The sequence below is a fragment of the Hyla sarda genome, chromosome 1 (assembly GCF_029499605.1).
Source record: "Hyla sarda isolate aHylSar1 chromosome 1, aHylSar1.hap1, whole genome shotgun sequence".
NCBI classification, from domain to species: Eukaryota; Metazoa; Chordata; class Amphibia; order Anura; family Hylidae; genus Hyla; species Hyla sarda.
In genome coordinates, this window is record NC_079189.1 from 167,094,661 (window position 1) to 167,119,844 (window position 25,184).

General features: G+C 44.9%; 1 long non-coding RNA gene across 1 annotated transcript; it reads left to right on the forward strand.

Annotated features, from left to right (window-relative positions):
- The first annotated feature begins 1,499 nt into the window (after positions 1-1,499).
- On the forward strand, positions 1,500-24,908 carry LOC130360989 (uncharacterized). Its single transcript, XR_008890870.1, has 3 exons — positions 1,500-1,649; positions 10,726-10,835; positions 24,823-24,908. It is a non-coding gene; the product is annotated as an uncharacterized LOC130360989 (long non-coding RNA).
- The last annotated feature ends 276 nt before the right edge of the window (positions 24,909-25,184 follow it).

Here is a 25,184-nt window from a genome sequence, read left to right on the forward strand (position 1 = left end):
AGGTGCAGTATTGCTCCCCCACATTGGGTTGGCAGTATAGCTCCCCACAATAGGTCCAGTATAGCCCCACATTAGGAAGAAGCAGGTTCCCCACATTAGGTGCAGTATAGCTCCCCCACATTAGGTTGGCAGTATGGCTCCCCACATTAGGTGCAGTATAGCTCCCCACATTAGGTGCAGTATAGCCCCACATTAGGAAGAAGCAGTTTCCCCACATTAGGTAGTAGCAGGTTCCCCAAATTCGGTAGCATTGTCGTTCCCCCATCCCCCTCCCCTCCCCCCACCGACTCACACACGCACACAGGCAACCACACATGCACACACACACACACACAGACACATAGACAACCTTACCTGACCTGCTCTGCGCTTCTCTTCTCTCCGGCGGCACCCTGACGAGTGACGTCACTGACGTCCTGTGCGGGTCTGCGGAGGTACGCCACATGAGTAACGTCCCTCTTCAGACTCGGGCCACTAGCCAACTGGAGACGCGGAGGAGGTCGGGGTAAGTGAAGCCTTCCGGTGTAATGAAGAAAACTGTGCCCTGAAGCGGAATGTGACCCTCCGCATAGGGACACAGTTGAGGGAGGGTAGTGTGAATGTAATGAGAGGGAGCGGCAGAAAACCGTGTCCCTGTGCGGAGGGTCACATTCCGCTACAGGGCACAGTTTTCTTCATCACACCGGCATTTAGCGTTGCTTGCACGAAGCAGGGCTGAATCCAGGGCGTCGGGCAATACAAATTATATATACTTGGTGCGAGCTGTGTCGGCCGCCCGGCGCCCCTGTTACTATGATGCCCTGTGCGGCCGCACAGCTCGCACACCCCTAAGGCCGGCCCTGGATTAGGGGAGAGGAGAGACGTTGCCACTGTAAAGTATACGGATGGTACTATTATGAATCTTTAGAAAAGACCCCAAATAGTGTCAAATAGTATTGATATACTTACAGATAGTGAGAACCAATTAAAATGGGCAATCAATTATATGAAATTAAGCACGTATATGCACATATAGGCAGGTGCGATGGATACAAATAAGCACAATATACACAACATGCAAAGCAGACTCACAGATGACAAATCAAATGAAGCCACATTTTCTACAAAAGGATTAGTATTACAGGCCATGCATAAAGCCATGCACAAAACGCAACATTGATCATGCAAGATAAAGCAGAAGCAGACTAGATGAATTATGTTAATCAAAATATCTTTTCACATGCAGAAATTAATATCAGCCCAGAATGTCAGTAATGCATATTCACTATCAGGGCAAAATGTGTAGCCAGTTATGCATATTAAGTTATGTGTCAATTGTGCATATTAACTATCAGGGCAAAATGTGTAATAGTGTAGGCACTGTGATGTTACCTACAAATACACACCAGATATAAGTCAGATAAACACCAATGCAAACATGACTGATATAACTACTATGTCAGATGCATTGAAATAAATGGCGATACATAAATTGTATACTTATACAGATAGCTGTCCAAATGATGTCAACAGCAAGACTCTCGACACGTTTCTCCCATCGTAGTCCTCTGGAGAGTGATGAGATGAAGATGGTAATGTGGCTCAAACCCACGGTGTTCCCCTGTATGAAATCCCATCTCGAGTGGCGGCTGCCACTGTAAAATTTCAAGGTAGGGTCTAACTAAAGAATATCCCAATGTTTAGCCAAGATCACCTGTGCATGATAAGGCAAAATGAGTCTAAGGCTACATGCACACCACGTTTTCCCTACGTTTTGAACCGTATACGGCTGGGGAGAGGGGACGGAGAGTCGGGGGTGGGGCAACCGCATGCTGCCGTATGCGGTCCCCTATCTAATGTATTTCAATGAGCGACCGGAGTGAAAGGCTGCCTCCGGTCGGCTCCGTTTTGCCCCGTATACGGTTTCCCTACCGGACCTACAAACGCTGTCGACAGCTCCGCCCCCTCTCTCCAGCCGTATACGGTACATAACGTAGGGAAAACGTGGTGTGCATGTAACCTTACTTGGTTATCTGACTTGAAGGGGAGGATCTATTCATTTTTTTGGCTCTCAGATATGCTCTGAATCCATTTCTCGCTATATCCTTCTCTGAACCAGTTACATAACTCCGAAGAATGTTTCTCAAATGACACATCTGAGTAGTAAATATGGCGCAGGCTCAAAAATTGTCTAACAGAGATACTCTTAATAATATTTTGAGGATGTGATGACTGGGCATTCAACAATGAGTTGGTTGCAGTAAATTTGCACATTCACATTGAAAGATATGTCCAAGAAAAGCATGTTTACATTTGATGAGTTTGATATTGAAGTGATTGTGATTTAAATTGTTAATAAACTCTTTCAGTTCCTCAGATGAGCCTTTCCACACAAAGAATATGTCATCTCTATAGCGTGCTTACATCTACACCCTGTCAATTAAAGGAGAGGGGGCAGTGAGAAAAATGGCACTTTCCCATGACCCAAAAAACAGATTTGTGTTGGATGGTGCACATGCCGCCCTCATCACTGTCCCTTGTAATTGCAGATAGAATGTACTACTCTGATTTCCTTCGTCTCCACGTTTCCTCTCCAAGCTTGGATCAGGAAGCACTCTTCAATCCTCCTTCTCACTTCGGAAGCAGTCGAAAGCCAAACACTTCTTTTTCATTTGCAAAGTTATAAAATGTTATAAAATATTTTAAAAAGTACTAGTACATGTGGATCCCACGCTTTGCAGGGATTATTCCCCTTCCTCAGGGATATACTATTATCCAACTGTGGCCATCTTATATATCTCCTTTTCTCCTCCCTTTCCCCGGAAGCTCATTCCAATAAAACACATTCCTAACATAAAAACCCACTAATTCTTACACAGCCATTTTGCAGTTACAGTCAGTGGGAGAATTGAGTAAGAATAAAGAGCAGAATGAAAGAGGTACACAAATTAAAACATCATATAATTATAAAAATAACTATAAAAAGAATTGTAAGCATCATTATAGGAACCCTAGTTCAAGAGTCACCACAAGCAATCAATATAACTTTACCAGGACCTTTTATAATTCAGGCTATTTGAAACAAAATAATAACTATAACGAAAATATTGTCATCATTCCAAAATTGACACAAATACAAGATACCACAGAGAACACCCTACTTAGAGAGGAATATAGACAAACTATAGTTAAAAGTCCAGGGAATAAAACCGGAGGGGAGGAATTGTTTTCCCCATCTCTTTTTTTTGGGGGGTCTCCCTCGGGCACTATCAGAGCCCCATTTGAAACTAATTATGGAAGAAGGACTAGGGAGATCTCCAAGGATCATATTATAAATTATATTTGAGGACCAGTTTTATATTCAGCACCATGGACTGCAATGGGTGTGAATTGCGCACCAGTTTTTGCAAATTTGTAAATGAGTACTGTATAAAAAATATGTATAGAGAAGAGTCGTCATTTTAAACATATCAAATTTTATGAAAGATATATTGATGACTTGATTATAATTTGGGAAGAAAGTAAAAATTGTTTTTTATTAATTTTTTAATAAACTTATTGAAAATCAGTGGGGTTTAAAATTCACCGAACATATAGATAAAAAGGCCATCAACTTTTTAGATTTAAAAATATATATTACAGAAAATAAGATAAACACAAAAACTTTTTTTTAAATCTATAGATGCTCATGGATATCTGCACTTTAAAAGTAGTCACCTGAAAAATTGGAAGGTGAATATACCGTTTGGACAACTTAATAGGATTAAAATAAATTGTTCAGAACAGAAATGCTATGAGGATCAGGCAAAGATTATAGAAAAGAGATTTTTAGAAGAGGTTTACCCCAAACAGTGGTAAAAGGAGCCAGAAAAAAAGGAGTGGTAAAAGGAGCCAGACTTAATTGTGAGGACTGAACAAATAAAAAACAGAATCTCACTGTTACGCCGAGCACTCCGGGTCCCCGCTCCTCCCCTGAGCGCTCGCAGCATCCTCTCATTCGCAGCGCCCCGGTCAGACCTGCTGACCGGGTGCGCTGCAATATCACTCTCAGCCGGGATGTGATTCGCGATGCGGTAGGCACCCGCTCGCGATGCGCATCCCGACTCCCGTACCTGACCCCGTCTGTCTTGTCCCGGCGCGCGCGGCCCCGCTCCTTAGGGCGCTCGCGCGCCGGGTCTTTGCAATTTAAAGGGCCGCTGCGCCACTGATTGGCGCAGCAGGCTTAATCAGTATGTTCACCTGTGCACTCCCTACTTATACCTCACTTCCCCTGCACTCCCTCGCCGGATCTTGTTGCCATTGTGCCAGTGAAAGCGTTTCCTTGTGTGTTCCTAGCCTGTGTTCCAGACCTCCTGCCGTTGCCCCTGACTACGATCCTTGCTGCCTGCCCTGACCTTCTGCTACGTCCGACCTTGCTCTTGTCTACTCCCTTGTACCGCGCCTATCTTCAGCAGTCAGAGAGGTTGAGACGTTGATGGTGGATACGACCTGGTTGCTACCGCCGCTGCAAGACCATCCCGCTTTGCGGCGGGCTCTGGTGAATACCAGTAGCAACTTAGAACCGGTCCACCAACACGGTCCACGCCAATCCCTCTCTGGCACAGAAGATCCACCTCCAGCCAGCCGAATCGTGACAGTAGATCCGGCCATGGATCCCGCTGAAGTCCCACTGCCAGTTGTCGCCGACCTCACCACGGTGGTCGCCCAGCAGTCGCAACAGATAGCGCAACAAGGCCACCAGCTGTCTCAACTGACCGTGATGCTACAGCAGCTATTACCACAGCTCCAGCAACAATCTCCTCCGCCAGCTCCTGCACCTCCTCCGCAGCGAGTGGCCGCTTCCGGCCTACGATTATCCTTGCCGGATAAATTTGATGGGGACTCTAAGTTTTGCCGTGGCTTTCTTTCGCAATGTTCCCTGCACTTGGAGATGATGTCGGACCAGTTTCCTACTGAAAGGTCTAAGGTGGCTTTCGTAGTCAGCCTTCTGTCTGGGAAAGCCCTGTCATGGGCCACACCGCTCTGGGACCGCAATGATCCTGTCACTGCCTCTGTACACTCCTTCTTCACGGAGCTTCGAAGTGTCTTTGAGGAACCTGCCCGAGCCTCTTCTGCTGAGACTGCCCTGCTGAACCTGGTCCAGGGTAATTCTTCTGTTGGCGAGTACGCCATCCAATTCCGTACTCTTGCCTCCGAATTATCCTGGAATAATGAGGCCCTCTGCGCGACCTTTAAAAAAGGCCTATCCAGCAACATTAAAGATGTGCTGGCCGCACGAGAAATTCCTGCTAACCTGCATGAACTTATTCATCTTGCCACCCGCATTGACATGCGTTTTTCCGAAAGGCGTCAAGAGCTCCGCCAGGATATGGACTTTGTTCGCACGAGGCGGTTTCTCTCCCCGGCTCCTCTCTCCTCTGGTCATCTGCAATCCGTTCCTGTGCCTTCCGCCGTGGAGGCTATGCAAGTTGACCGGTCTCGCTTGACACCTCAAGAGAGGACACGACACCGCATGGAGAACCTTTGACTGTACTGTGCCGGTACCTAACACTTCTTGAAGGACTGTCCTATCCGTCCTCCTCGCCTGGAAAGACGTACGCTGACTCCGCACAAAGGTGAGACAGCTCTTGATGTGAACTCTGCTTCTCCACGCCTTACTGTGCCTGTGCGGATATCTTCTTCTACCTTCTCCTTCTCTGCTATGGCCTTCTTGGATTCCGGATCTGCAGGAAATTTTATTTTGGCCTCTCTCATCAACAGGTTCAACATCCCGGTGACCAGTCTCGCCAGACCCCTCTACATCAATTCTGTTAACAATGAAAGATTGGACTGTACCGTGCGTTACCGCACGGAACCTCTCCTAATGTGCATCGGACCTCATCACGAAAAAATTTAATTTTTGGTCCTCTCCAACTGCACTTCTGAGATTCTTCTTGGATTACCGTGGCTTCAACGCCATTCCCCAACCCTTGATTGGTCCACAGGAGAAATCAAGAACTGGGGTACCTCTTGTCACAAGGACTGTCTTAAACCGGTTCCCAGTACTCCCTGTCGTGACCCTGTGGTGTCTCCTGTATCCGGTCTTCCTAAGGCTTATATGGACTATGCTGATGTTTTTTGCAAAAAGCAAGCAGAGACTTTACCTCCTCACAGGCCTTATGACTGTCCTATTGACCTCCTCCCGGGTACTACTCCACCCCGGGGCAGAATCTATCCTCTGTCCGCTCCAGAGACTCTAGCCATGTCGGAGTACATCCATGAGAATTTAAAAAAGGGGTTTATCTGCAAGTCCTCCTCTCCTGCCGGAGCTGGATTTTTTTTTGTGTCCAAAAAAGATGGCTCCCTACGCCCTTGCATTGATTACCGCGGACTTGATAAAATCACGGTAAAAAAACGCTACCCCTTACCTCTTATTTCGGAACTCTTTGATCGCCTACAAGGCGCCCACATCTTTACCAAACTGGACTTAAGAGGTGCTTATATTCTCATCCGCATCAGGGAGGGGGACGAATGGAAGACTGCATTTAACACCAGAGATGGACACTTTGAGTATCTGGTCATGCCCTTTGGCCTGTGCAACGCCCCTGCCGTCTTCCAAGACTTTGTTAATGAAATTTTTCGTGATCTCCTATATTCCTGTGTTGTGGTTTATCTGGACGATATTCTGATTTTTTCTGCCAACGTAGAAGAACACCGCCGGCATGTCCGCATGGTTCTTCAGAGACTTTGGGACAATCAACTTTATGCCAAAATGGAGAAATGTCTCTTTGAATGTCAATCTCTTCCTTTCCTAGGATACTTGGTCTCTGGCCAGGGACTACAAATGGACCCAGATAAACTTTCTGCCGTCTTAGATTGGCCACGCCCCTCCGGACTCCGTGCTATCCAACGGTTTTTGGGGTTCGCCAATTATTACAGACAATTCATTCCACACTTTTCCACTATTGTGGCCACTATCGTGGCTTTAACCAAGAAAAATGCCAATCCTAAGTCCTGGTCTCCCCAAGCGGAAGACGCATTCAAACATCTCAAGTCTGCCTTTTCTTCTGCCCCCGTGTTCTCCAGACCTGACCCATCTAAACCCTTTCTATTGGAGGTAGATGCCTCCTCTGTGGGAGCTGGAGCTGTCCTTCTACAAAAAAATTCTTCCGGGCATGCTGTTACTTGTGGGGTTTTTTCTAGGACCTTCTCTCCGGCGGAGAGAAACTACTCCATTGGTGATCGAGAACTACTGGCCATTAAATTGGCGCTTGAAGAATGGAGGCACCTGCTGGAGGGATCAAAATTTCCAGTTATCATATACACTGATCACAAGAATCTCTCCTATCTCCAGTCTGCCCAACGGCTGAACCCTCGCCAGGCTAGGTGGTTGTTGTTCTTTGCCCGTTTTAACTTTGAAATCCATTTTCGCCCTGCTGACAAGAACATTAAGGCCGATGCCCTCTCTCGTTCTTCTGATGCCTCTGAAGTAGAGGTCTCTCCGCAACACATCATTCCTCCTGACTGTCTGATCTCCACTTCTCCAGCCTTCATCAGGCAAACTCCTCCAGGGAAGACCTTCGTTTCTCAACGCCAGCGTCTCGGGATTCTCAAATGGGGACACTCCTCCCACCTCGCAGGCCATGCGGGCATCAAAAAATCCTTGCAACTCATCTCTCGTTTTTATTGGTGGCCGACTCTGGAGACTGATGTTGTTGATTTTGTGCGGGCCTGTACTGTCTGTGCCCGGGATAAGACTCCTCGCCAGAAGCCTGCTGGTCTCCTTCATCCTCTGCCTGTTCCTGAACAGCCTTGGTCACAGATTGGTATGGACTTTATTACGGACTTGCCCTCATCCCGTGGCAACACAGTTGTTTGGGTGGTCGTTGATCGATTTTCCAAGATGGCACATTTTATTCCTCTCCCCGGTCTTCCTTCAGCGCCTCAGTTGGCAAAACAATTTTTTGTACACATTTTTCGCCTTCACGGTTTGCCCTCGCATATCGTCTCGGATAGAGGTGTCCAATTCGTGTCTAAATTCTGGAGGGCCCTCTGTAAACAGCTCAAGATCAAATTAAACTTCTCTTCTTCTTATCATCCCCAATCCAATGGGCAAGTAGAAAGAATTAATCAGGTCCTGGGTGACTATTTACGGCATTTTGTTTCCTCCTGCCAGGATGACTGGGCAGATCTTCTACCATGGGCCGAATTCTCATACAACTTCAGAGTCTCCGAATCTTCTGCTAAATCCCCATTTTTCGTGGTGTACGGCCGTCACCCTCTTCCCCCCTCCCTACTCCCTTGCCCCCTGGTTTGCCCGCTGTGGATGAAGTGACTCGTGATCTTTCCACCATATGGAAAGAGACCCAAAATTCTCTTTTACAGGCTTCATCCCGGATGAAAAGATTTGCCGATAAGAAAAGAAGAACTCCCCTCATTTTTGCCCCCGGAGACAAGGTATGGCTCTCCGCTAAATATGTCCGCTTTCGTGTCCCCAGTTACAAACTGGGACCACGCTATCTTGGCCCTTTCAAAGTCTTGTGCCAGATTAACCCTGTCTCTTACAAACTCCTTCTTCCTCCTTCTCTTCGTATTCCCAATGCCTTCCATGTCTCTCTCCTTAAACCTCTCATCATTAACCGCTTCTCTCCCAAACTTGTTTCTCCCACTCCTGTTTCCGGTTCTTCTGACGTCTTCTCCGTGAAGGAGATTCTGGCCTCCAAGACTGTCAGAGGGAAAAAAAAATTTGGGGGTGGATTGGGAAGGCTGTGGCCCAGAGGAGAGATCCTGGGAACCTGAGGACAACATCCTAGACAAAAGTCTTATCCTCAGGTTTTCAGGCTCCAAGAAGAGGGGGAGACCCAAGGGGGGGGTACTGTTACGCCGAGCGCTCCGGGTCCCCGCTCCTCCCCGGAGCGCTCGCAGCATCCTCTCATTCGCAGCGCCCCGGTCAGACCTGCTGACCGGGTGCGCTGCAATATCACTCTCAGCCGGGATGCGATTCGCGATGCGGTAGGCGCCCGCTCGCGATGCGCATCCCGGCTCCCGTACCTGACCCGTTCCCCGTCTGTCTTGTCCCGGCGCGCGCGGCCCCGCTCCTTAGGGCGCGCGCGCGCCGGGTCTCTGCAATTTAAAGGGCCGCTATGCCACTGATTGGCGCAGCAGGCTTAATCAGTATGTTCACCTGTGCACTCCCTACTTATACCTCACTTCCCCTGCACTCCCTCGCCGGATCTTGTTGCCATTGTGCCAGTGAAAGCGTTTCCTTGTGTGTTCCTAGCCTGTGTTCCAGACCTCCTGCCGTTGCCCCTGACTACGATCCTTGCTGCCTGCCCTGACCTTCTGCTACGTCCGACCTTGCTCTTGTCTACTCCCTTGCACCGCGCCTATTTTCAGCAGTCAGAGAGGTTGAGCCGTTGCTGGTGGATACGACCTGGTTGCTACCACCGCTGCAAGACCATCCCGCTTTGCGGCGGGCTCTGGTGAATACCAGTAGCAACTTAGAACCGGTCCACCAACACGGTCCACGCCAATCCCTCTCTGGCACAGAGGATCCACCTCCAGCCAGCCGAATCGTGACACTCACCTATAAGAAAAAGGATAAGACTGCCAATAAATTTTGCACAGTGTTCATCTCCTGTTTTTTGGGGGATGCGAAAAAAGTTTGAAATATTATTAAAAAACATTGGGACATATTGCTACAAGACCCTTTTTTAAAGGAAGCTATAGGAACTGATAATTTAAAACCCAAATTTATTTATCTGTGGGTGAAAACTGTGGCACAAGAAATAGCACCCTCTTTTCCAAGATTAAGTAAAATGAAAAGAGAAGAAACACGGCAAAAAGGTTCTTTTAAATGTAACAAAAAAATATGTGGTACTTGTTCACATATAAAGGATGGTAAACAAAGTATAACATGTGCTTCAACAGGTGGAAATATTCCCATTAAATCCCATCTCAGCTGTGCGAGTGACTATGCGATTTATGTGTTGGAGTGTCCTTGCGGGACCCAATATTTGGGCCGAACATCTCAGACACTCCGTAAGCACATAAATTCCCATAGGTTAAACATATAACACAAATATCCAAAACACAGTGTTTCCCAGCACTTTGCTGTGTGCCACAATGCAGATCCTGGGGGTTGCTTCGGGTGATTCCCATAGAACAAATAGCAAAGGGTTTACGTAGGCTCTCTACTCTATGCAGAAGAGAAAGTTTTTACATTTTTAGGCTTAACTCATAGGTCCCGAACGGTTTTAATGAAAATATTGAGCATCCCCCAATATGGTTAAATATTGGAAGTATTAGTAGGTTTTTATGTTAAGAATGTTTTATTGGAAGTAGCTTCCGGGTGAAAGGGAGGAGAAAAGGAGATATATAAGATGGCCACAGTTAGATAATAGTATATCCCTGAGGAAGGGGAATAATCCCCGCAACGCGTCGGATCCACATGTACTAGTACTTTTTAAAATATTTTATAACATTCATATATGTCAATAAATTGTTACTTTGCAAATGAAAAATAAGTGTTTGGATTTCGGCTGCTTCCAAAGTGAGAAGGAGGATTGAGGAGTGCTTCCTGATCCTAGTGTGGAGAGGAAACGTGGAGACGAAGGAACTCACAGTAGTTATCTGAAGGCTTGCAGGATTTGAGTTTTTTTTTGGGACGTACAAACCCCTCTAAGTGAAGTAAATGTGGAGAGGTCTGTCGTACGACATTGTATGCACTTTCCAATCTTTTGCATTTTTTCCATCTTCCTAATCGAGGTGGTCCATAGTCGGCCGAAATGGATTGTAGAGGATAAGGATCCACATGGGATGTTGAATATAGGCGTTTCAAGTGTGTGAGTGGTTTGTAAAAGAATCACTCACCAAGTGTAAGTCTGTTTCTTCATTTTTTTACAGTCGGAGGTGTTTGTGTGGTGAGAATTTTTGGGACTTCTACCAAAGGATTTTTTCTGTGCTTTTGTACTAAATATTTAAAAAAAAGTTTCATCCAAGATTACCAGCTGGAATTTCTTTCTGTTTTCCTAAGATAGAAACTATGTCACAATATAAAATTAGTTACAAGGTTAGTTCAGATATCATACAGAAAGAAGGTAAACAACCCTGAAAAAGAGAACCCCATGATTTCAGAATGGGCAACATCTAATTTATAGATATATAACATGGGCGTGATAAATAAAACTCTCTGCCCACTTCTAATTCTCCTATTCTTGATAGATGTTAAATAGGTACTGTCATTAAAAATATTTTTTGCCATATTATACAGCAGGTAGAATAAATAAGATTTGTAAATTACTCCCTGTAAAAAAAATTATATTTTTATGTAATTTTCATGGCCTTATAAATCTGGCCAATAAGGTTCTCCCTTCTGGTCCAGACCGCATTCCGTCTGCTCAAAAGCACAGACTTTGGTATCCTGCTGGACTGGCAGGAGACCAAACTCAGGAAGTGCAGTCTGGCCATAGGCAATGAATAGCACTCGCTCTCTGCCTGTGTATGAAACAGGGAGAGTGAGTGCTATTCACTGACTATGGCCAGAAGGCACTTCCTGAGTTTGGTCTCCTGCCAGTCCAGCAGGGAATCAAAGTGTGTGCTTTTGAGCAGATGGAATGTTGTCTGAACCAGAAGGGAGACCCCTAGTGGCCAAATTCATAAGGCCATGAAAGTGAAATAAAAATATTTTTTTTTTTTAGGGAGTAAAATACAAATCTTATTTATTTTACCTGCTGTATCACATGCAAAAAAATAATTTTAATAACAGTGCCCATTTAACCTCTTAAGGACTGAGGGCATACCCATACACCCCTTTTTTAGAGTCCTTAACCCCTTAAGGACCCAGCCATTTTACACCTTAGGACCCGGCCATTTTATGCACATCTGACCACTGTCACTTTAAACATTAATAACTCTGGAATGCTTTTGCTTATCAATCTGATTCCGAGATAGTTTTTTCGTGACATATTCTACTTTAACATAGTGGTAACATTTCGTGGTATTTTGCATCCTTTCTTGGTGAAAAATCCCAAAATTTGATGAAAAATTTAGCATTTTTCTAACTTTGAAGCTCTCTGCTTGTAAGGAAAATGGATATTCCCCCCCAAAATTTTTTTTATTCACATATACAATATGTCTACTTTATGTTTGAATCATAAAATTTACGTGTTTTTACTTTTGGAAGACACCAGAGGGCTTCAAAGTTCAGCATCAATTTTCCAATTTTTCACAAAATTTCCAAACTCACTATTTTTCAGGGACCAGTTCAGGTTTGAAGTGGATTTGAAGGGTCTTCATATTAGAAATACCCCACAAATGACCCCATTATAAAAACTGTACCCCCAAAGTATTCAAAATAACATTCAGTCAGCGTTTTAACCCTTTAGGTGTTTCACAGGAAGAGCAGCAAAGTGAAGGAGAAAATTCACTATCTCCATTTTTTACACTCGCATGTTCTTGTAGACCCAATTTTTGAATTTTTACAAGGGGTAAAAGGAAAAAATGTATACTTATATTTGTAGCCCAATTTCTCTCGAGTAAGCACATACCTCATATGTCTATGTAATTTCTTCGGCGGGCGCAGTAGAGGGCTCAGAAGCGAAGGAGCGACAAGGGGATTTTGGAGAGTACGTTTTTCTGAAATGGTTTTTTGGGGGCATGTTGCATTTAGGAAGCCCCTATGGTGCCAGAACAGCAGAAAAAACCCACATGGCATACCATTTTGGAAACTAGACCCCTTGAGGTACATAACAAGGAATAAAGTGAGTCTTAATACCTCATAGGTGTTTCACGACTTTTGCATACGTAAAAAAATAAAAATAAAATTTCACTAAAATGTGTGTTTCCCCCCAAATTTCACATTTTGCAAGGTATAATAGCAGAAAATATCCCCCAAAATTTGTAACCCCATTTCTTCTGAGTATGAAGGTACCCCATAAGTTGACCTGAAGTGTACTATGGGCGAACTACAATGCTCAGAAGAGAAGGAGTCATATTTGGCTTTTTGAGAGCAAATTTTGCTCGGGGGCATGTTGCATTTAGGAAGCCCCTATGATGTCAGGACAGCAAAAAACAAACAAATACATGGCATACCATTTTGGAAACTAGACCCCTTGAGGAACATAACAAGAAATAAAGTGAGCCTTAATACCCCACAGGTGTTTCACGACTTTTGCATATGTAAAAAAAAAAAAAAATTCACTAAAATGTGTGTTTCCACCCCAAATTTCAAATTTTTGCAAGGGTTAATAGCAGAAAATACCCCACAAAATGTGTTACCCCATCTCTTCTGACTATGGAGGTACCCCATAAGTTGAACTGAAGTGCACTACGGGCAAACTACAATGCTCAGAAGAGAAGGAGTCATATTTGGCTTTTTGAGAGCAAATTTTGCTCGGGGGACATGTCGCATTTAGGAAGCCCCTATGGTGCCAGGACAGCAAAATAACCCCCACATGGCATTCCATTTTGGAAACTAGACCCCCTGAGGAACGTAACAAGGCATAAAGTGAGCATTTACCCCCCCAATGGTGTCTGTCAGATCTTTGGAACAGTGGGCTGTACAAAATTTTTATTTTGCACAGCCCACTGTTCCAAAGATCTGTCAGACACCAGTGGGGGGTAAATTCTCACTGCACCCCTCATTACATTCCGTGAGGGGTGTAGTTTCCGAAATGGGGTCACATGTGGGGTTTAGTTTTTTTTGCGTTTGTCAAAACCACTGTAACAATCAGCCACCCCTGTGCAAATCACCTCAAATGTACATGGTGTACTCTCCCTTCTGGGCCTTGTTGTGCGCCCCCAGAGCACTTTGCGCCCACATATGGGGTATCTCCGTAGTCGGGAGAAATTGCATTACAAATTTTGGGGGGCTTTTTTCCCTTTTACCTCTTGTCAAAATGAAAAGTATAGGGCAACACCAGCATGTTAGTGTAAAAAATTTATTTTTTTTACACTATCATGCTGGTGTTGACCCCAACTTCACCTTTTCATAAGGGGTGAAAGGAGAAAAAGACCCCCAAAATTTGTTAGGCAATTTCTCTCGAGTACGGCGATACCCCATATGTGACCCTAAACTGTTGCCTTGAAATACGACAGGGCTCCGAAGTGAGAGCGCCATGTGCATTTGAGGCCTGAATTAGGGATTTGCATAGGGGTGGACATAGGGGTATTCTACGCCAGTGATTCCCAAACAGGGTGCCTCCAGCTGTTGCAAAACTCCCAGCATGCTTGGACAGTCAACGGCTGTCCGGCAATACTGGGAGTTGTTGTTTTGCAACAGCTGGAGGCTCCATTTTGGAAACAGTGGCGTACCTGACGTTTTTCATTTTTATTGGGATGGGGAGGGGGGCTGTGTAGGGGTATGTGTATATGTAGTGTTTTTTTACTTTTTATTTTATTTTGTGTTAGTGTAGTGTAGTGTTTTTAGGGTGCAGTCACACGGGCAGGGGATTACAGCGAGTTTCCCGCTGCGAGTTTGAGCTGCCGCGCAAAATTTGCTGCATTGCAAACTTGCAGCCTGATACTCACTGTAAGCCCCCTGCCCATGTGAATGTACCCTGTACATTCACAGGGGGGGGGGAGGGACCTCCAGCTGTTGCAAAACTACAACTCCCAGCATGCACAATCTATCAGTGCATGCTGGTAGTTATAATTTTGCAACAGCTGGAGGCACTCGAGTTGGGAAACACTGAGTTAGGAAACAGACAATGTTTCCCAACCAGTGTGCCTCCAGTTGTTGCAAAACCATAACTCCCAAACATTCTCAGGCATGCTGGAAGTAGTAGTTCGGCAACATCTTTAGAGCCAGATGTTGCCGAACTACAACTCCCAGCATGCTTGGAGTTGTAGTTTTGCAACATCTGTAGGACTACAGTTTGCAGACCACTAATACAGTGGTTTCCAATCTGTGCCCTTCCAGATGTTGCAAAACTACAATTCCCAGTATGCAAAAACTGTCCAGGCATGCTGGGAGTTGTAGTTCTGCAACATCAGAAGGGCCAGATGTTACAGAACTACAACTGCCAGCATGCCTGAACAGTAAGGGCATTCTGAGGATGTGTAGTTTTGTAACATCTGGAAGGGCACAGTGGTCTCCAAACTGTGGACCTCCAGAAGTTGCAAAACTGCAACTCCCAGCATGCCCAGACGCAAAGGGCTGTCTGGGCATGCTGGGAGTTGTAGTATACAGGGTCCCAATACAGCAATGCATGTCGCTTTACGGCGACGTGCATTACTGTAAAGGGCCCGACCGCGGCTGAAGAGGAACTCACCTGTCGCCGCCGTCTTCATCGCTGGGATCCGGGTCTTCAGGGACGAGGTAAGTACCGGGGCCGGTCCCCAGCACTCCCCCATCCCCCGCCGCGTCCTCTGGTCTTCCTCCTGTCCTCTCCGGACTTCAAGGGGCCGGGCAGGGCGGGAGGAAGTAACCCCCCCCCCCCTGCGATTGGTCGGTTAACTAACCGACGGATCGCAGGGGATAGGAGGAGGTGGCAGGCTTGTCACCTCGTTCCTAGCCTCCAGCATGGTCCTGGCTGTCTGTGACAGCCGGGATCATGTAAAATTACCGGGCGGTCGGGTCCCAGAGACGCGATCAGCCCGGTATCACCGCAGATCGCAAGGGCGATCATGGCCCCCCTCGGCGTTTGCCCTGGATGCCTGCTGAAGCATTTCAGCAGGCATCCGCTTCCGATCTCTGTCCGGCTGGCGGCAGGGTCCGGAAAACGCCAGGACGTACGGAGACGTCCTGGGTCCTTAAAGCCCAGGGTGCGGGGACGTCCCCGTACGTCCTGGGTCCTTAAAAGGTTAAGGACTGAGGGCGTATGGGTACGCCCGGGGGAATTCCGGTCCCCGCTGCTAGCCGGTCGGGGACCGGACCGGGATGCCTGCTGAAATCATTTAGCAGGCATCCCTGAATTGACTGGCGATCTGCAGCGATTCCGGGTCATACGGGTCTTCGGTGATCTGGCAAATAAGGGGGATCGGGGCTGTCCAAGACACCCACAATCCCCCTGAAGGGATAGGAGAGAGGTGACAGGGGTGCCACCCCTCCTATCCCTGCTATTGGTCGGTCAGAAGAGACACTAAAAATGTTACACTAACATGCTGGTGTTGCCCCAAACTTTTTATTTTCACAATAGTTAAAAGGAAAAAAGACCCCCAAAATGTGTAACGCAATTTCTCCTGAGTACGGAAATACCCCATATGTGGGTGTAAAATGCTCTGCGGACACACAACAAGGCTCAGGAGTGAGAGCACACTATGTACATTTGAGGCCTAAATTGGTGATTTTGCACAGGGGCGGCTGATTTTACAGTGCTTCTGACATAAATGCCAAAAAAATAAATACCCAAGTGTGACCCAATTTTGGAAACTACACCTCTCACGGAATGTAACAAGGGGTATAGTGAGCCTTAACACCCCACAGGTGTTTGACAAATTTTCGTTAAAGTTGGACGGGAAAATGAAAAAAAAAAATTGCTGGTGTTACCCTAAATTTTTTATTTTCACAAGGGAAAATAGGAAAAAAAAAGCCCCCCAAAATTTGTAACATTTTTTACACTCACCGGTGTCTGACAGATTTGTGGAACAGTGGTTCGTGAAAATGAAAAATTTTATTTTTTATTTGTACAGCCCACTGTTCCAAAGATCTGTCAAATGCCAGTGTGGTGTAAATACTCACTGCACCCCTCACTAAATTCTGTGAGGGTTGTATTTTCCCTAATGGGGTCACATGTGGGGGGGTCCACTGTTCTGGCACCACGGGGGGCTTTGTAAATGCTCATGGTCCCTGATTATCATTCCAAACAAATTATCTCTCCAAAAGCCCAATGGCGCTCCTTCTCTTCTCAGCATTGTAGTGCGCCAGCAGAGCACTTGACGTCCACACATGGGGTATTTCCATACTCAGAAGGACTGGGGTTACAAATTTTGGGGGGCACTTTCTCCTATTACCCCTTATAAAAATGTGAAATTTGGGGGGGAAATCAGCATTTTTGTGAAAATCTTTTTTTTTTCATTTACACATCTGACTTTAACGAAAAGTCGTCAAACAGCTGTGGGGTGTTAAGACTCACTGTATGCATTTTTACATCTCTTGAGGGGTGTAGTTTCCAAAATAGTATGCCATGTGTTTTTTTTTCTGTTCTGGCACCATTGTGGCTTCCTAAATGCGACATGCCCCCCGAAAAACCATTTCAGCAAAATCCACTTTCCAAAATCTCATTGTCGCTCCTTCCCTTCTGAGCCCTCTAGTGCACCCACTGAGCATTTTACATCCACATAAGAGGTGTTTCCTTACTCGAGAGAAATGGGTTTACAAATTTTGGGGGTCTTTCTCTACTCTTACCCCTTGTAAAAAAAATGGCTCTACAAGAACATGTGAGTGTAAAAAATTGAGATTTTGAATTTACTCCTTCACTTTGCTGCTATTCCTGTGAAACACCTAAAGGGTTTACAAACTTTCTGAATGTCATTTTGAATACTTTAAGGGGTGCAGTTTTTATAATGGGGTCATTTGTGGGGTATTTCTAACATCAAAGCCACTCAAATCCACTTCAAACTGAACTGGTCCCTGAAAAATTCCAATTTTGAAATTTTTGTGAAAAATATGAAAATTGCTGCTGAATTTTTAAGCCCTCTAATGTCTTCCAAAAGTAAAAACATGTCAATGTCAACTTTATGATGCCAACATAATGCAGACATATTGTATATGTGAATAAATATATAATTTATTTGGATTATCTATTTCCCTTACAAGCAGAGAGTTCCAAATTAGAAAAATGCTAAAATTTCACGAAATTTGGGGATTTTTCACCAAAAAAGGATGCAAATAACAACAAAAATTTACCACTATGTGAAAGTAGAATATTAAGCAAAAAACTATCTCAGAATCAGAATAAACGGTAAAAGCATCCCAGAGTTATTAATGCATAAATGGACAGTGGTCGGAATTGCAAAAAGGGGCTCAGTCCTTAAAGGAGAACTCCGGAATAGGAAAATTATAGTCCATACTGCCGGCAGTAAAAAAAATAAACAGGTACATACCTTCCTTCGCTCCCCCGGTGCCTCCGGTAACCGTCTCCGGCCTCCGCCGCGATCCTCTTCCTGGTTGCCGGTGGTCGGCGAGTAATACTGCACTCAGCCAATCACCGGCCTCAGCGAAGTCCCGACTCGGTCGCCGATAGGCTGAGCGTCAGTTTGACGTTTTCAGCCCCGGCAGCAGGTGCCGGGGCCGAAAACGTCACCCTGCCACTCAGCCCTATCGCTGGCTGAGTCAGGACTTCGCTGTGGCCGGTGATTGCAGTAAGACTTGCCGACCACCGGAAACCAGTAAGAGGATCGCGGCGGAGGCCGGAGCTGGTTACCGGAGGCACCGGGGGAGCGAAAGAAGGTATGTACCTGTTTATTTTTTTACTGCCGGCATTATGGACATTAATTTTCCTATTCTGGAGTTCTCCTTTAACCCCTTCAGGACCACGGATTTTTCTGTTTTTGCACTTTCGTTTTTTCCTCCTCAACTTTCAAAAATCATAACCCTTTCAATTTTGCACCTAAAAATCCATATGATATTTTTTGCACCACCAATTCTACTTTGCAGTGACATCAGTCATTTTACCCAAAAATCTACGGCAAAATGGAAAAAAACAAATCATTGTGCGACGAAATTGAAGAAAAAATGCCATTTTGTAACTTTTGGGGGCTTTCGTTTCTATGCAGTACATTTTTCAGTAAAAATGACACCTAATCTTTATTCTGTAGGTCCATACAATTAAAATGATACCCTACTTATATAGGTTTGATTTTGTTGTACTTCTGTAAAAAATCATAACTGCATGCAGAAAAATTTATATGTTTAAAATTGGCATCTTCTGACCCCTATAACTTTTAGATTTTTCCGCATATGGGGTGGTATGAGGACTCATCTTTTGCGCCGATATGTGAAGTTTTTAGAGGTGCCATTTTTGTATTGATCAGACTTTTTGATCTCTTTTTATTCATTTTTTCATGATATAAAAAGTGACCAAAAATACATTATTTTGGACTTTTGAATTTTTTTGCGCTTACGTCATTGACCGTGCGGTTTAATTAATTATATATTTTTATAGTTCGGACATTTACGCACGCGGCGATACCACATATGTTTATATTTATTGTTATTTACATGGTATTTTTTTTTATGGGAAAGGGGAGGTGATTTGAACTTTTATTAAGAAAAGGGTTAAATCACATTTGTTAACTTTTTTTTTTACACTTTTTTTTTGCAGTGTTAGCTCCCATAGGGACCTATAACACTGCACACACTGATTGCCAGCACTGTTCACTGCAAAGCCATAGCTTTGCAATGATCAGCGTTATCGGCTGACGATTGCTCAAGCCTGCATCTCAGGCTTGGAGCAATCAGTTGCCCGAGGGGACACGCCGGAGGCAGGGAAGAGGACCTCCGCTCGTGTCCCAGCTGATCGGGACACCGCATTTTCACTGCGACAGTCCCGATCAGCCCCGCTGAGCAGCCGGGCAGCTTTCACTTTCGTTTTAGATGCGGCATTCAAAGTTGAACTAAAGGGTTAATAGCCCGGGTCCTGGCATCAGATACATGCCGGGACCGACCTGATATGACGTGGGGTCACCGCATGACCCCGCGTTATATCGCGGGAGACGGCCAAGGACGTAAATATACGTCCTTGGTCGTTAAGGGGTTAAAGTGAAAAAGGGCTCAGTCCTTAAGGGGTTAAAAACACCTTGAGACATAAGCTAAGACTGGGCTTTTGGTTCATCAAGGACATTGTTTCTGACATGCGCATGGCGCATGGATGCAGGTTCACACTATGTGCACCCAGCGCTGACCTGACAGAGCTGCCAGTTTCTATGTCATGATTCATTCTCTGCCACCGGCCTTTGTACCTCATCACGGTGCACACCGCTTACTATATACCGTGACACCTCTCGAGCCGGCATCCATCTCCTCATATTCATATGTACACTTACACTGACAGTGCCGGCGCACGATCGCACACTTACCCTGTGTGCATCCAGCGCTCGGCACGTCAGTGCTGTCATACTTGGTACCTATCTCCGCCCCTCTGGGTCTTATTGGTTAGCCATTACCACATGCCTCCGCCCCTTGGCAACGCGTCCTTCACGCCAGCTCCTATGTTGTCAGTATCCTCTGCTGTGCAGCGGCAGGATGTTGACATCTGGAGACCGGATGTCAACAGTAACATCGCGGTTTTATCTCTAATATATTAACTACACTTTCCACATTTTGTAGTAGTCCTTGGCTCACATATACAATGTACTCTGTATGAACATGTCTGTATATTTATGTTTATTATACTTTTATTATCTTATATATTGTTTCTATGTACCTGATGTGATGTCATTGTTTGGCCCCGCCTCCTTTAGTTTTTTGCCGCCATTTGTTAGTGTATTTAAACTTTATCTGTACCTGTATCATGCACACTGATCTGAGGAAGGGGGTGGCTCCCCCGAAACGCGTCATCTGTGTACTTCATTGTCCTCTTATGCTCTAATAAACCACTCCAGTGTTTTTTTTACCAATACCTCTGGTTGGCATCTACATTACTCTGGAACTAGCAGCGCCTCTGTAAGGGTCAAATTTTCCTTTTTCGCCTCCACTTCTATCAGGATCGGATCTTTTCCTTCCCTGGGACCCAGGCTCAGCAGCAGTTCCAGCCTTTCTGTCACCCACGGTGTGGGTTATATGCGAATATCCTATTCGCTCAAGGTGAGCGGCCACTACCTAGGGGCAAGTCCTGCCCGTTCACTGCGACTTTGTTTTAATTTGTTATCCCTGTTTAGTGGTAACGCACAAGGCGCCTGTGTTGGTTTCTCTTTTTTTCTCTCCCACTCTCAGGTTCAGAACAAGGTTGTTTTTAGTTCTGCTTTTGTGGACTCAGCAGCAGAGTCCCAGTTCGCTGCCTTGGGTTTACCTTTATGGTAATTATTTAATCCTAAAGGGTTGAAGGTATCCTTGCTACTCCTTTGGCTCAAGGACTCATTGAGTTTTATATGCCTGTTATATGCTTGTGTGTAGGATCCATCAATTTTTAATTCTGTTCTCTGAATGTCTAGAATAATTTGTCTGCCAACATTGTCCCTAGTATTCCCTAGTTAAAATTCCATAACCCCACAACTGATTGGTCTTCTTGTGAACTCATCAAGTGAAGTTCAGAATGTTTCTCCCTTGGGAGCAGGTTTCTTTTTTGTGGGGAAGAAGGATGCTGCCCTATATAGACTACAGGGAGCTTAAAGAGTACCTGTCATGGTCTTGTTACATTTTATAATCCTCCCAGTCCACTGCCCCATCATGATAAGCCTCCCCTGCATTTATTTTAATTATTTTGAAGTTTTCTACCTTGATATTGCTCTGGATTTTCTGCTCAGTCAGTTTCATAGACTGGGAACAGGCATTCCCCAGCAGGCGTGACATCATCTGAAGCCATACAGGGGAGAACTTCCTCCCTCACTCTGCTACACACAGCCCAGAGCAGTTTAGTATGGGTCAGCACTCCAGACTGCATTTCCTGATTTTAGACTTCTGCCAGGCCAGCAGGAGTCCAAAGTCTGTGCATGAGATAGGGGGAAATGTGCTCTGGACAAGTAGGAAGACACCTAGTGGCAGCTTTTCTAAACACAAAGGAAACATAGAAAACTTCCTTTTTTTTAAACAAAGTACATTATAAAGATTTTTTTTATTTACCATAAGGAGTGCAATAGCAAAAATTTGTTTTAATGACAGTTCCCATTTAAAGGGGTTATCCAGGAATAGAAAAACAGAGCTATTTTCTTTCAAAAACCGTGCCCTGTCTGTCTCCAGTTTGGGTGTGGTATTTCAACTTGGCTCCATTCACTTCAATGGAACTGAGCTGCAGAACCATACCACATCAAAAATCAGTATCCTTTACCCCTCACCCCAGACTGGTTTTAGGGCTCAATGGTTTTTGAAATTGGATTTGAAGGGTGCTTACAACATTATTCCTATAGGAAAGGAGATGAGTGGAAGACGTCTTTCAACACTCTTGAGGGGCATTTAACCCCTTAACGACGCAGGACGTATATTTACGTCCTGCGCCGGCTCCCGCGATATGAAGCGGGATCGCGCCGCGATCCCGCATCATATCGCGCCGGTCCCGGCGCTCATCAACGACCGGGACCCGCGGCTAATACCACACATCGCCGATTGCGGCGATGTGCGGTATTAACCCTTTAGAAGCGGCGGTCAAAGCTGACCGCCGCTTCTAAAGTGAAAGTGAAAGTGACCCGGCTGCTCAGTCGGGCTGTTCGGGACCGCCGCGGTGAAATCGCGGCTTCCCGAACAGCTGACAGGACACCGGGAGGGCCCTTACCTGCCTCCTTGGTGTCCGATCGACGAATGACTGCTCCGTGCCTGAGATCCAGGCAGGAGCAGTCAAGCGCCAATAACACTGATCACAGGCGTGTTAATACACGCCTGTGATCTGTGTAAAAGATCAGTGTGTGCAGTGTTATAGGTCCCATAGCACTGCAAAAAAAATGTAAAAAAAAGTGTTAATAAAGGTCATTTAACCCCTTCCCTAATAAAAGTTTGAATCACCCCCCTTTTCCCATAAAAAAAATAAAACAGTGTAAAAAAAAATAAAAGTAAACATATGTGGTATCGCCGCGTGCGTAAATGTTCGAACTATAAAAATATATCATTAATTAATCCACACGGTCAATGGCGTACGCGCAAAAAAATTCCAAAGTCAAAAAAAGTGCATTTTTGGTCACTTTTTATACCATTAAAAAATTAATAAAAAGTGATAAAAAAGTCCGATCAAAATAAAAATCATACCGATAAAAACTTCAAATCACGGCGCCAAAAATTAGTCCTCATACCGCCCTGTACGTTGAAAAATAAAAAAGTTATAGGGGTCAGAAGGTGACATTTTTAAACGTATAAATTGTAGTTATGATTTTTTCCAGAAGTGCGACAAAATCAAACCTATATAAGTAGGGTATCATTTTAACCGTATGGACCTACAGAATGATAAGGTGTAATTTTTACCGAAATATACACTGCGTAGAAACGGAAGCCCCCAAAAGTTACAAAATAGCGTTTTTTCTTCGATTTTGTCGCACAATGATTTTTTTTTTCCGTTTTGCCGTGCATTTTTGGGTAAAATGACTAATTTCACTGCAAAGTAGAATTGGCGACGCAAAAAATAAGCCATAATATGGATTTTTAGGTGGAAAATTGAAAGGGTTATGATTTTTAAAAGGTAAGGAGGAAAAAACGAAAGTGCAAAAACGGAAAAACCCTGAGTCCTTAAGGGGTTAAAATACCTAGTTATGCCTTTTGGTCTCAGTAACACTCCAGCAGTTGTTTTAAATTTTGTCAGTGACATTTTTCTCAATCTCTTGGGTAAATACTTGGTGGTATACCTTGATGTTATCCTTATATTCTCTCGGGATTGCAATTCTCATGTACAACATATTAGGTCTGCATTGCAAATCCTAAGGAGAATCACCTGTTTGTCAAGATCGAAAAATGTGTTTAAGGGGTGCAAGAGGTGTCATTCCTTAGGTATATTCTTGTTCCATAGTTTATTGGGTTCCTCCGACCTCATTGAAAGCTCTACAAGGCTTCTTGGGGTTTGCAAATTATTATAAATAACTTTTCTGTAATTGCAATACTACCTACTGATCTGACCAAGAAAGGGTCATATCTTTCTCATTGGCAACCAGAAGCCTCTTAAAGAGGAACTCCGGTACATAAGTTCTTATCCGCTATCCACAGGATAGGACATAAGTTTCTGATCGCAGGGGGTCTGACCATTGACACCTTCGATCTCCTTCCCACAAACCCAGCTCTCCTCATACACGAAGCGGCGTTCGCTCCATGCATGGATTTCTGTCGAGCAATGCACAAAGCGCTGGGCAAAATGCCCCCTCCATGTATCTCTATGAGAAAGCCGTAGATACACGAGCGTTGTATATCTGGCTTTCCTATAGAGCTACATGGGGGGGGGGGGGTTGTGTCGACCTCCGCTTGATGTGGAGCCGAGCGGAGAAGAGTTTGGGTGCTGGGCAGGAGATTGTGTGGGTCCCAGTGGATAGAGGATAAGAACTTATATACTGGGGTTTCCATTTAAAGTTCTTTTATTAAGGCATTAGTCCTGAGTCAGCCCTATCAGATTAAACTCTTTGGGGTGATTTATCAAAACCTGTGCAAAGGAAAAGTTGCCCATATCACCCAATCAGATGGTTTCTTTCATTTTGCAGAGTCCTTGTTAAAAATAAAAGAAGCGAGCTGTGGTAGCTATGGGCAACTTTTCCTCTGGACATGTTTTGATAAATCTCCCCCTTTGTTGTTGAGGTTGATTTCTCTGAGGTTGGAGCAAGGGCTGTGCTATCACAAAGCACTGCGTCTCTTTAATCCTTTCACCCTTGTAGATTCTTTTCTAGGAAATTTCTAGTACTAAATAGAATTATGAAGAATACAACAGAGATCTCCTGACAATAAAATGGGCATTTGCAAAATTTTCTGGAGGGTCACAAAACAATGTAATGTTTTTTTGAATCTGCCAAAGGTTTGAACCCTCGACAAGCTTGTTGGGCCTTATGGTTCTAAAAATATTGGTGTCAAAACCGAGAGGATTCTTATCCACAGGTATTGTAATGTCAGCTGTGGGTCCCAATCTTGCTACTAAGATAAGGAACAATCAAGATCAAGCACCCCATGATTTACCCTGAGAAATAATGTTTGTACCTTTTCATTTGCGCTTGTGTCTTTTGGGAGAGAGCCATGACTAAGTCTTGGATGGTCATCCTGGTATAGTTGATAGTAAACACTTAGTAACCAGAAATTATTTTCCTCTCTAGGGATGTGGAGACTTATGTTAATTCTTGTGAGATTTGCTCCAGGTGCTAAACTCCTAGATCTAGACCCACAGGTCAATTGTGTTTCCCACAGACTCCTCAGAAACTGTGGTCTAATCTGTCAATGGATTTTGTCAATGACCTGCAAGTTTCTCAGCGTAGTTGTTGTCAGGTTAGTGAAATGTGCCATCTTATTTCTCTAAAATGATTACCTAATGCTAAACAATTGTTACGCCGAGCGCTCCGGGTCCCCGCTCCTCCCCGGAGCGCTCGCTACACTCTCTCCGCTGCAGCGCTCCGGTCAGATCCACTGACCCGGGGCGCTGCGATTCTGCTGCCAGCCGGGATGCGATTCACGATGCGGG